Consider the following 13156-nt stretch of genomic DNA (forward strand, 5'->3'; position numbering starts at 1 on the left):
ACCGTCAAATAAAGCTGGACAGTACACTGGGAAAATAAAAACTGAGATGCCAAAGCAGATAAGGACGATACCTGGTGACATTTTAATCTGTACATTATCTGCTGGGGAAAATAACGGTGTAAAAACTAAGAGAACTTCGAGAATTTTAAACTAACTATTCAGTACAGATGATCTGAGCATCAATCACAATCTATAATGCTGTATCAGTGCTGAAAAATAGCACTTTGCACAAGAAAAATATAATTATATAATATTTAAAGACAAGCACACTTTTAATGAGAGAATTTTTAAAAAGGTGTATTTCTCAGTAATCCACTTGACTTTTATTGTCTGCTTTTCATACATTATCTCCCAACAGTAGCAATAAATATCGACAACTTGTAAGGTTAACGGCGCCAAGACAGAAAATATGTTTTCAGTCAGCTGTTTCAAACTTTTTGAAATGAAAATGAATTTATTTACTTTAATCTCCTTTCCCTCAATAACTACATGATATTACTACAAATAAGTAGCGAACTGCAGAAAGAATGGCAGTCAATGAACGATAATTTATTACAGGGTAAGTAGCTCAGAATTAATGAATGTACAGATACTGTATATAAACACTATATACACGCAGCATCCTATTTACCGAAGACCAAGAATTATCCCAATAGGCACCTCACCACCCTACCCCCCAAAAAGTAATATGTTTTTCCAAGTGATAACATACTAACTACCTCTTCACGCTATTCCTGAACCTACTCACAGAGAGCAGACAGGCCAGACAACTGTCGTATCACAGTTCCTCCTTGGCCTGCTCTGTGCCACCTAGCCTTGTCTAGGGCCACCACAAACATGTATCACATCCTGTTTGCTCCCCCTTTTCATTCCTAATATTGACCACAGCAAATGGGATAGGTGAGGATAATCTCACCAAAATGTATCCTCTAGTTCCCTGCCCAGCCCACCCCTGCAATAAAATCTGGATAACCTAGAAGAGTAGCTCTCAAAATGTGTTCCAGGAACCCTAATGGGGTTTTGGAGAGGGCCCAAGAGGTCAAAAACTGGTTTCACGATAATGCTATGATGTGATTTACCCTTTCCACTCTTATTCGCTCACAAGTGTACAGTAGAATTTTCCAGATGTGTGATAATAGATTGAATACAGAAGCAGATGTGAGGATCCAGCTGTCTACTAAACCATATAATTAGGGATTTGCAAAAGTGCAAAACAATGCCACTCTTCTCACAATTTTTGTGTTTGTTTTGGAAAAGTTACTTTTCATTAAAAATTCTACTTCTGTTACCAAGTAATGGGCTTATTATTTCTTTTTTAAATGAATTAATATTTTTTTAATTCTCAATTTTAATTTCTATTGTGCTAAATATTGACACACTCCAAACTGGGATCTTCAATAATTTTTAAGAGTGTAAAGGGGTCCAGGTCCTTACGACCAATAAGTTTGCTAGCCTAAGAGAGATTGTGGACAAATACTGGATTAGGGCTTAGTTGTACATACACGTGTGAATTCTGAAAGACACACACCTTCTGGTCTACTTCTTTACACAGTGGTTATTTCTGAAAAAAATCTTTGACTTGGATTTCAAAAATCAAGTAATATTTAAACCCACTAGAGAGAACTGGGTTCCCAAAGAAGATCAATAGGCCAGAAGGAGCCCCCTCACCCAAAGCTACAAAAGCAAGCAAGCGGTGGCACTGGGAACAGAACTGAACAGTCTGTCCAGGAAAAGAATTTTCACTTTGTCATAAAACAAAATGAATTATCATTTCGTCTACTATCTCTTAAAACCAAGAATGCCTGTGGATGGATACAGTCTAAAGTAAACAGTATTGTTATCAACCATATTTGTCATCTCTAGTCTATTACACGCCCGAGTCAGCATTTTGGACCTTAGTCACCTAAGAATGACATCACTCATAAGGTTGATTCTGAGATGATTATGAACAGACTTTTTTTTCCCTTCGTGATTTCTTTTTGAATGATTTTTTCAATTACAAATGTAACATGTATATTGTGTAAAAAATGAGAAAATACCTTTCTGTCTTAACCCCTTATTTTGGTGGATATCAAGATTTAAGAAGGCTACTTGAGGACTTCAACTACAGCATGCACATGCCTAAGAGTATTTCAGGCAGTCGGCTGGCAGATTGCTACAATTAACTCCTCTGGTAGGTCAGTTAAAAAAAAAAATTGTGTGACGGCAGTTTAGGAGTACGGTAATAACTCCTGGGATGGGGGTCAAATTTGTACGCATAAGGGTAATACAGAAGAGATGGTGGAAAGGGCAACGACAGGCAAATTAAACTTCAAATACAATTCTAGCTATTGCTGTCTACACTCAACTAGCAAGGAAAAAGCCCTGCTTCTGCTCTGCGGGTTTGCTGCGTGTGTTTAACTTGACAAAGCAAAACAGACCTTCTGGGATTAACTTTTTCTTTTTCACTAAGTACAGGCTTTATGTTGTAGGGTGTTGGCCACCTGTTCTTCCACCACCATCTCTACCTCCACCTCCTCCTTTGTGGCCACAGCAATGTCACAGCCCATACATGGGGGAGGGGAGCAGTCAGGAACTCGGCTGCAGATGCATTTTTTTCCAAACACAATAACCTCAAACAGTGGTCTCTAAGCACTTTCTTCTGCGCTTCCAAAACGCGACCTCCCCTCTTACTCATATATCCCCCTACACACTGAAAAAAGGACCACAAGCCGTCCAGTCTGCGCTCGAGGGAGAAGTTTACACCCCCGTCCTAGAGATGCGAGATGCAGCAGAGAAGGCAGTAACCGAGGCAGCCGAGTGCTGGGAAGGGAGGAAGAGGTGCGGGAGCGAAGGGAGAGAGAGGGAGAGGGAAGGACGGCGAGGGGGAGGGGAGGCTGGAGCGCAGCGGGAGTAACCTCCACCGCACCCGACCGCCCCGAGGGGCGGCCCGCCCGGCCCGCGAGTTTCACCCCGGCCGCCTCCAGCCGCGGCTCTCGGGGAGGAGGAAGGAAGGGGTTCCCCGTCCAGGAAGCAGCACCAGCGGCGGCCGCCTCCAGCCTCACCCTCCTCAGCCCCGCACCGCCCATTCCTCATTCCCCGCGTCGCCGCGTCCCCGCGTCTACCCCGGCAGACCCCCCCCACCCCGTCCGCCCGCCCGGGCCCCGCGCCCGCGCCCCCTCCCCGCCCCTCCGGGGACCCCCAATTCATTCACTCGCCGCCGGCCCCGCCCGGCGCCGGAGAGGAGGGTCGGGACCCCAGTAGGGGCCAGGAGGGGTGGTCCGCTCCGTACCTCTCTCCCGCACCTGGGAGCCGCCGAGCCTCTGGCCCCCGCCGCCGCCTTCAGTGCCTGCGCCGCGCTCTCTCCCCGTCCGAAATGGCGGGGGCCGGGAGTACTGGCCGAGCCGCCGCCACCACCACCGCCGCCGCCGCCGCCGCCGCCGCCACCGCCGCCGCTGTGCCTCCGCTGCCGCGGCCGCCGCCTAGGGAAATCGAGCTCCGAGAGCACCGATGAGTTCGGGGCCGGGCGGCCGCAGAGGGCAGTGCTATCGATGCGCTCGGCGCTCGATTCCTCTCCAGACGAGAGTGCGGGGAGGGAGCGGCTGAGGGCGGTGTGGGAAGAGGGAAGAGCGAGCCTGCGAGCGCTGCCGGGGAGAGGGAGGGGGCCGGGCCCGGCCGTGGAGGGGGCGGACCGGGCCGGCGGAGGAGGGGCGGGGGCCGGGCCGGCGGAGGAAGCAGGCGGCCGGGGCGGTGGAGGGTTGGGGGCGCGCGGCCGGCGAAGGCGGGGCGGTTCTGGGCGGTGCCTCGGCGCGCGCGGGTGGGCGGGAGGGGCACCGGCGGACCCACGCGGGACCCGCCCCCAGTTTTCAGCTGCATCGCCCAGCTCGCAGTCACAGGCTCGGACCCGGGCCGCCGCGCGCTACGCTCCGCGCACCCAGGAGACGCCACAGGCACCCCACCGCGCCCCTCTCGGGTCCACACGGTGGAGCTGCGAAGATCCCGCCACCCCTGGGGTCGGCCTACACTTGGGCACATTCATTTACTGTCATTTACTGCAAGTAAATAAACATGCAGTCACCCAAAGTGGGTGGCGACTTGGGTGATTTACGGAGAGACCTGGCCGCCAGTTCCCCGGTCCGGGGCTTTCTGAGCACGCCTTGGTGAATACCATTCTCCACACTCTGGGGCTGGGAACCTAGCCCCGGGCCCAGACAAACGCGACAAAGCCTTTCATCACTAATTAAGGGGGAGGGGGGTCTGTTGTTTTTCGTTGTTGTTTTTATGGATATTTCGAAGCCATCAAGGGTCACTCAGAACGGCGACCTCAAATGTACCTATTGCCCCTGACAGCACAAGCAGGCGACAGACTATTTTTAAATAGAAGTGCCCTTAATAGTCTAGACCTGAGGAGAATCATTCAAACATTAATTAGAAGACAGATTAATCACTTAACGTTCAGGGAGTTAACACATTAAACAATAGAACCATTAAAACTGCTAGCATGCCCAGAGCCTGCGTTGATAAACTACCTAGAAAGATTTGGGGGAGTTTTCTTCTAAAGAGTGAGGCCTGGCAGCCCAGCGCCTATACCTAATAGGACCACCCATCTGCGTCTCTACTTGCAGTTCTGTGCCTCTATTCCGCCTCATAGAACAGGAAGGATAACACAGTTATGTGAAATACCAACTAGTAAGTCCGTTAACCTAGGCCTGACACCACCTGCCCCCTTTTCTTCCTACCCCTTATGTGGGCTGTACTCTGCAAGGCTGGGTCCTGCCTCCCCCTCCCGGCCCTTGGTACCAGGTGGAAGAGGCAGAGAGAGGAGGTGGAAAACAGGGAAGGGAACAGAATATACCTGCTCTAGTTCAGGTAGATGCTAAACGTTTTGCACATAGCATCTTATTTAATCATCACAACAACCTCATGAAGTCCGATGCTTTCCTCTAGTTTACACAGGAGGAAACAAATTTAGAGAGGTTAGAAATGGGGCCCAAGTTCACACAGCTGAAAGGAAGTCTCCTTCAAGACAGATCGCGTTCGCCTCTCTGCTTCCCACTCAGAGGGGCTCCCATCCTGCTGAATATACAAGCATGCATCTTCTCCAGGTTCTCCGTGGGCTTAAGTTATTGGACACCCCTGCCTCCTTTCCTCTCTGAGCTCTTACCCAAGAGTCCACCTTCCTCACTGCCAGAGTTACATGCTGGTTCCTGGCTGTTCCTTGAAAATGCAGGCAGGCTTCTGCAGGGAATTAGCACGTGCTGCTTCTGTATCTGGAACACACTGTATATCCACAAAGCTTCCTTTGACAGTTACTTATAAATCTTTGTTCAAATGTCTTCTTCTAATGAGCTTCCCAAAAGATCATCTGAAATCCTCTCTCTCTTCCTTTTTTTTTTTTTTTTTTTTTTTTTGCGGTACGCGTGCCTCTCATTGTCGTGGCCTCTCCCATTGCGGAGCACAGCCTCCGGACGCGCAGGCTTAGCAGCCATGGCTCACGGGCACAGCCGCTCCGCGGCATGTGGGATCTTTCCGGACCGGGGCACAAACCCATGTCCCCTAAATCGGCAGGTGGACTCCCAACCACTGCTCCACCAGGGAAGCCCCCTCTCTTCCTGTTTTATTTTTCTCCAGATCACTTATCACCTTCTAATATACCATATAACTTACATATTTTGTTTTCTTGTCTCTCTCCCGTCAGAATATAAGCTCCATGAGGGCAGGGATTTTTGTCTGTTTTACTTACTGCTACAAACACAATAGGCACTCAGTAGATGTATGGAATGTCAATGAGTGAAGTTACGTACCCTGCTTTGGAACTGTGTAAATCTAAATCCTTCCTTAGACACAACGCCTTAAAGTCTCTGTAATCTCTCTGTTCACCTTCTTACAAAATCTGCCTTTAAACTCACCCACATCACTTTCTGATAAACCACACCCTAGGGAGTTTAGAAAAGTCTGCACATAGTGGACACGGTTTTTGTTAAGTGAATGAATTTGCACTTATTTGTACATTGCTTTGTAGTCACTCTTCAATGTAAATCACATATTTATTTTGTCCAACTTCAAGTACATGATAAGCTCTTGTTTTCTCTGACAGCTGCTAATACAATGTTCTCCCTGTAGTTGGTGCTCCATAAATCTTAAAAGGACTGTAATATAGAAGAGGAAAAAGCTTTATATAGCACTTTTATGCTGAGTGTGAAAATTCTGGCATTAGCAGAAACCTAATCCATCCACGTGTCTCAGTTATTATCTGGGCTCAGGATTGCCAAAACAGACCTGTATCCCACTCTCTGTTCTGTGCACTCTACACCCCTGCCTCACCTCACACACTTTCTCACCTCCAGTAATGGATACACATGCATGACAAGCCTTTCCACCATTTGGTCCTGAGCGCTGTCTCAGAGCAAGCATCCTCCTCCCCCACTCTTTCCTTGACCCAGGGCTTAGAGCAGTGGGTCTCAAGGGAAAGCACTTCATGAATCACCAGGCATACTTACAGAAATGCAAGTTCCTAGGCCCCTGATCCAGATATTCCATTCAGTTGGTCTAAGGTGACCCGGAAATCTTCATTTTTAACCAATCAGGTGATCCTAAGCTGGTGGTTGGCAGTCTGGACATTGAGAAACTTTGATCTAGTGACTCAAATTCCTCTCTCCTTGGCGGCTACACTTTCTGCAGGCTTTGGGGATTTCTATTCCTCAAGCCCAGTGGCTGCATTGAAGAGCCTCTCTGGCTCTCCCTTTCTTTGCCCTCCTCAAGGACAAGTGCACAGGCCCGCACGGTGATCACAATGGGAAAAGAGAGAGGGAATAATAAAAAATATAAACTTGGGGCTTCCAGACTTGCTCTAAGATGTAACTGAAGTTTCTACCCTCTACTGTTATACTCTTCTGGGAAGGCAGCCACGTATACAAATGCACACACACACATCCTTTTGATCTTGCTTAATGAAGATCATACTACCCTTTTCTTCACGGGATACCCTGTGATATAATCAAAGCCAAAACAACAGGAATACCCTTGTGTTAATTGGGCTTTTATGAGATATAAAATGCCAGGACATCTTCAGAACACTGCAAATGCTGAGGGTTTATTTAAAAGAAATTAGGAAACTTTAGAAAACCGTATCCTATCATCAGCCAGAACTCCTGTCCATTCCAGGAATCAACTGCAGTTCCTGTGATCCAACAACAGGCTCTGGTGCCTTGGTCAGCCCCTCATTAACAAGCATCCATTGCCCATACTCTAGTAATTTTGCCATTCTCCCGAGAATCAGCGCCCCCCTGCTTCTTTCTCGTACAGTCTCCGTTTCTACTGCTATCTCTGCTTCTAGTGACCACTCCCTGTGAGTTGCGTTTAAAACATCCCAAGAGAGAGGATCTGAATGCATGTCATTCATTATTCAATAGGGAGGGCCTTTATGGGACACAATTTTCCTGATGGGGCCACCTGATTGGTGGCTGGCTTTCTTTATGTCTGCTTAGAGACTATTGCCTTTGTTTGGGTGCCAATCCTAGATCCAGACAATGGTGGCCAAGCAGCAGGACACAGAGCAGGGAAAGTTAAACAGGAGGAACCACCTATGGATGCTCTCATGGACCCTCGATCAGTTTTCTCAGGTGGGAAATTTGTACCGCTGAAGAGGTGCTATTGAATTCACTTATCCAGCACATAGTCTCCTCTGGACACTTATTTCATTAGACTTTTGCGTTCCTCTTTGACATATCTGTTTTCTCCACTAGGTTGTTAATTTCTCAAAGTCCCTGCCCCATTTAACTCTACATCCTCTAGCACATAGTAGGGCCTCTATTTCTTGTAGTGAATGAAATTATAACAAAACTTCAGCCCTGTCTCTACACAGTTACTTCATCTTCTCTAGTTAATTTCCCATATCATTTCTAAATGAATGTCCAGTCATCATCTCAAATGCCTGTCCAAACCCAAATTCCCCATCCTATTCCCCAAATGAATTCCCTCTCTCAATTTTTTCCATCTCACTTATCACTCTCATGATCCTTCAGAACATTTAGATTTGAAAACTTAACGTTTAACCCATTCGGCATGCCAGTTCCTTGTAGTGATACTTCCTAGTGTTTTCTCATATCTGCCTCTTCTACATTCCTTCCTTCACACCTGTGTTTCTAGAACGGCTTCCTTAGGACTCCCCCACCTCCTGTCTTTCTTCTTTTCAGTTCAGGTGCTGTTGCCAAATGAATCTTCCTTACACATGTCTTTCATCATCACCAAACATTTACTCTGCACCTACTGCATAGAAGCTGCACTCATACAGATTACATATTTTAGAAGTGCAAAGAGTTACAAGCTAAGTTCCTAATGAATACCTAAAGACTGATAATTACCTTAGAAAATTAGAGAGGGAAATGATCACTGGCCCCAGCTAAGCCTTCACTAAGACTGAATCTTGCTGATATATCTTTAATAACTGCATCAAGTCCAAATCTTTGCCTCCCAGCTTTATATAGCACACGTGGTCCAGCACCATCCTGTCCTGCAATTTCATTCCCCACCTTTTCCCAAAGCAGATGCCTTCCACTCCTCTGGCAAATCTCCACTCTGTGCCACAAAGCTAGGATATTATGTCTTTGCTCCTTTTTTTCACCAGGTACCTTTTTGCCCTTCTCTTTGCTAAAATTCTCTCTCTTTCAAGATCTAGAACAAGTCCTTCCTCCTTTTTGAAAGCTTTCTTAATTATGCCATCTCTTTTTCATCTCTCTCTCTGTCTCTATTCTTTCATATGGGTTAATCATCTCCCCAAGTAAATTCTAAAATCCCAGAGGCTGGGGACGTGTGTATGCATATGGCTGATTCACTTTGGTGTACAACAGAAACTAACACAGTATTGTGAAGCAATTATACTCCAATAAAAATCTATTAAAAAAAATAAATAAAATTAAATCCCAGAGGCAAGAACCATAACTTAGGTGTGTGACCTCACCCACTCATACAAGCCTAGTTTGCTGCAATTACTCAATAACTACATGAATACATACAACGCTGTTATCAGCAAGGTAAACATGATGAAAGCAATGTTTGAGGAAGATTACAATGGCAGCTAAAGACAGAAAAGATTAGAAGGAAAAAAGACCTCAGGTAAAATGTTTTGTGGATGGTATAACAGTACCTAGTGAGAGTGGGAATGGGGCACTGGCTGAATTTACTAGTCCTGTGAACTAAAACAAATTGATGAATCTCTTCAAGCTTTGTGTTTAAGAATGGGGCGGTGGGGCTTCCCTGGTGGCGCAGTTGTTGAGAGTCCGCCTGACGATGCAGGGGACACGGGTTCGTGCCCCCGTCCGGGAAGATCCCACATGCCGCGGAGCGGCTGGGCCCGTGAGCCATGGCCACTGAGCCTGCGTGTCCGGAGCCTGTGCTCCGCAGCGGGAGAGGCCACAACAGTGAGAGGCCCGCGTACCGCAAAAAAAAAAAAAAAAAAAAGAATGGGGCGGTGACATAAGAGCTACCATTTGTTAAACTCCTCCTACAAGCCAGACAAGTTTTATATACTCTTTAAAACAAAGAGCACATCTGTCCCATATCTGTGCACTTCTCCTGTTCCTCACTGCGACCCCTGTAGTCCAAGTCCCCCATCCAGGGGGACAAGTCATCTGCTAACAGGTCTCCTGGCTGCTACTCTTGCTGCTCTGAAATCATGTCCCAGAGTTGAGCAGCCAGACTGATTCTTTCAAAATGCAAATTGAATCACGTGACCAGCTCAAGTTCTCCAAAGATTTTTCACTGTACTCAGAATAAAATTCAAAATCCTTCAAATGTTTCACGAGGTAGTTTCTACCTATTTTGGGTCACACCACGCACGACCCTTCTCCTCACTAGGTTCCAACTACACTAGCCATCTCTTCCTTCCCCACAGGTATCAAGCTCTTCCTCCCCAGGGCCTGGCTCCTGCCTTCTCCTGCCAGAGAGTCTCGGCCTGTCTTTCAGGTGTCAGCTTAACACCACCACTTCAGCGAGAGATTCCCCCACCCCCGGTCCAAATCAGCACTCCCCACCCTGTTCCCTTACGTCTGTCCTCCAACTAATCCCTCTTTAGCACAGTGGCCTGTTTTATTCCTTTATTTAGCACTTACATCTGAAATTATCTTGGTCATTTGTTTGCTTGTCTGTTCCTCCCCTGAAGTATAAATTTCATGAGCCAAAGACCACTGAATCCTCAACGCCCAGAGAGAGCTTAGCGCATAGGTGGCACTTAATAAAGATTTGCTGATAAGTTGCTCTAAAGAAAATATAAGAATGAATAATCCACTCTAAGAGAGGTCTTTGCAAGTTAAAGTCTCTTGCTTTTATTTCTGTCTACCTAATGCACTAAGACTTTATTGAATGCTTGTTTTGTCTTTAAGAAAATTAGAAATCAGAGGTATATTTTAAGATTGCTTCCTTTCAATTCCCCAAGGAGGTGCTCATTGGATGACCTATTGATTATAAGCTTGATTTTCCTACTTCCTGTCTCTCCTCCTTAATCAATTATTAGATAAGTTGTAAGTTTCTTGTATTCCATTTGTGGTAATGTGCATTCAACAGAGCTTTACTTGTGCATATCAATTTAACATTCTGGAGTCTAGGGGTATTAACCCTTTGGGACCAGGTGTTTAATTCAGTATCCATATGTCCTCAGTTGAAAGAAGCAAGTCACTTTTTTTTTTTTTTTTGCTAAATTCTTCTAGTCTCCGTGTAAGATTATTTGCCTTGTCAAATATCCAGTGAAAATAACTATGTTTCTAAAAGTAGTGAGAAGAGTAGCATTGTTTTAATGTGTTTGCAAATCTCTTAAATGTCTGGCTTAACAGAAGAAGCTAGATTCTCATATCAGCTCGTGCATTCTCTGTTTAGACATCACAGGTAGCATCTAGCAAACTCCACTATACACTCATAAGAGAAATGAAAGTGAGAAAAGAAAACAACATCTAGGTATTGTTACAAATATAGGTTTGATCTTGCAGAACACCTAAAAAGGTCCTGGAACCTCCAGGGGTACCTGGGCCACACTTTGAGAACTACTGTTCAAAAGAACTCTTTCTTACATTTTTGCTAGTAAAACAGGGTCAAATTTAATAAAGACCAATGCAATGGTGAGCTTTTATAAAGTTATTGTTTTACTTCTCAGAACAGGCTCTCTAATACAGTCCATATTAGACGGCATCTACTGATAATGGTATGTGGGAGAAATTATCACTAAGATAATATACAAAGGTAAAACAGAGGCCTCAAATAATGTACTTCTTGCAATGACTGAAAACTTGTTTTTAGGCCCGTTTTGTGTTCTTCAGGATCTTGAAGCCCTTTACAGGCGTTAATTAATTGAACTTCCCAGGTCACCAAGAAAATGTTTCCAAATATAATTCTTGTGCATTGGGCAGACAGTTTAACTGACAAACAAGGTAGCAGGGCTTGTCCTGGCTTGAAGGAAAGCTGTAAACAAAAACAAAGAATTTACCATCTACTTATTGTGACTATAAATGCACTATATGTTCCCCAGGTTGTGTTAATTTACCAGGTTTGTCAGGAGTATGGATAATGTTGTTATAAGGAAAGTGTCTACTCTATGTCTCAACAATACTTGACTTTTTTTACTTCCTTCTTTCCTTCCTTTCTTTTTTTTTTTTTTTTTTTTTGCTGTACGCGGGCCTCTCACTGCTGTGGCCTCTCCCGTTGCGGAGCACAGGCTCCGGACACACAGGCTCCGCGGCCATGGCTCGCGGGCCCAGCCGCTCCGCGGCATGTGGGATCTTCCGGGATCGGGGCACGAACCCGTGTCCCCTGCATCGGCAGGCGGACTCTCGACCACTGCGCCACCAGGGAAGCCCCTTCCTTTCTTATTTTTTGAAAAAATACCAAAACTATGAAACTTCTCAGACACTAAATCTTAGCCCAGCTCCATAAAGTACCTTGGCCTTCTAGAAGTCATCAATTAAGTGACTTCAGACTCTTACTGTATCCCATCCACTGATGTTTGTCAGTCCCAACAAAATCTTGTCACTGCTCTGTTTAACACCTCCAATAGCTTACCATCTCATTCAAAAGCAGAACCCTCAAAATGACCCATGAGAGACCCCCTTACCTTCCTAATGGTGTGTCCTCCTCCTCTTTTGTTGCTACACTGGCCTCCTCTTTTTCCCTGGACAGATCACCAGATGCTCACCTCAGAGCTTTTGCACTTGCTGTTCCTGCTACCTGGGAGGCTCCTTCCCTCAGACCACCCCATGATTCCCTCCCTCATTTCCTTCAGGTCTTTGTTGAAATACCACTTTCTCAGTGAGGTCCCTGACCACCCAATTTAAAAATGCAGCTTCCACTTCAGAACTGTCTCTTTTCTTTATTTGCATTTCTTTTCTCCATAGAACTTATCACCATCTGTCATACAGTATGTTTCACTTACGTATTTGGTCATGATCTGTCTTCCCCCAACTAGAGACTAAGCTATACATGAGCTAGGATTTGTGTCTGTTCTATTCACTGTTGAATTCCCACCACTAGAACACAGAGCAGACACTCCAAAAATATCTGTTGAGTAAAAAAACAAATGAACTTTGACGTGTGTCAGAATGGTAAGAATGGGACCAACCACAAAAATACACGAAAATGTAATAAATATGTATTTCCAGAAAACCATCCTGAAACAAGCTATTACATCAACAAACGAGGACTAATGGACACTCCACTCAATTGTTTCTCCTGGCTTCAGAATGTTGTACAGCTTGTATCATTTTTTAAAAGTTAATGGTAGGACTACCCAAATGAGTTCTTAATAGATAAAATTGTAAGTGGTGTGCAAATTCTCCTCATGATTTTAGATGAGAGAAGGTACTCTACCTTTGAACATATGTTGAATATTTCTTGTTTTCTCTTTATGATTTAGAATACTTATTAGCCTGATATCAGTTTCATGAAAACAAATCAAAATGAACTAATAACGAATCTAATTTTCTAAGTGAAAATTCATTGTGATTAAATATACTTATATATATATAATCAAAGAGCAAATTCCATACAAGTGTATGTAATTGTTGATAGAGTTTGAAAAAATTGAAGTTCAGAAAACAGAGGTAAAAATGAAAAAAATATAGAGTCTATGTCTAGTTAAGACTGAGAAGGTGCACACGTCCGGATGGTGTGGGAGTATGCTTTGTGTGTGCTTTAA

The 13156-nt window shown here is 45.1% G+C and overlaps 1 protein-coding gene across 2 annotated transcripts in view; it reads right to left on the minus strand.

The window, feature by feature from the left end:
* The window catches only part of KRAS (KRAS proto-oncogene, GTPase), a 39549-nt gene extending 36130 nt beyond the window's left edge, over window positions 1-3419 (minus strand). Inside the window, exon 1 of one of the 2 annotated variants that reach the window (XM_060112032.1) lies at window positions 3285-3419. The gene's annotated coding sequence lies outside the window, so the exon portion shown is untranslated. Of the gene's footprint in view, window positions 1-3271 lie in introns of both variants that reach the window. The other variant, XM_060112031.1, reaches the window with a different exon arrangement.
* Between the last annotated feature and the right edge of the window lie 9737 nt (window positions 3420-13156).

The sequence above is a fragment of the Mesoplodon densirostris genome, chromosome 11 (genome assembly GCF_025265405.1).
Source record: "Mesoplodon densirostris isolate mMesDen1 chromosome 11, mMesDen1 primary haplotype, whole genome shotgun sequence".
NCBI lineage: Eukaryota > Metazoa > Chordata > Mammalia > Artiodactyla > Ziphiidae > Mesoplodon > Mesoplodon densirostris.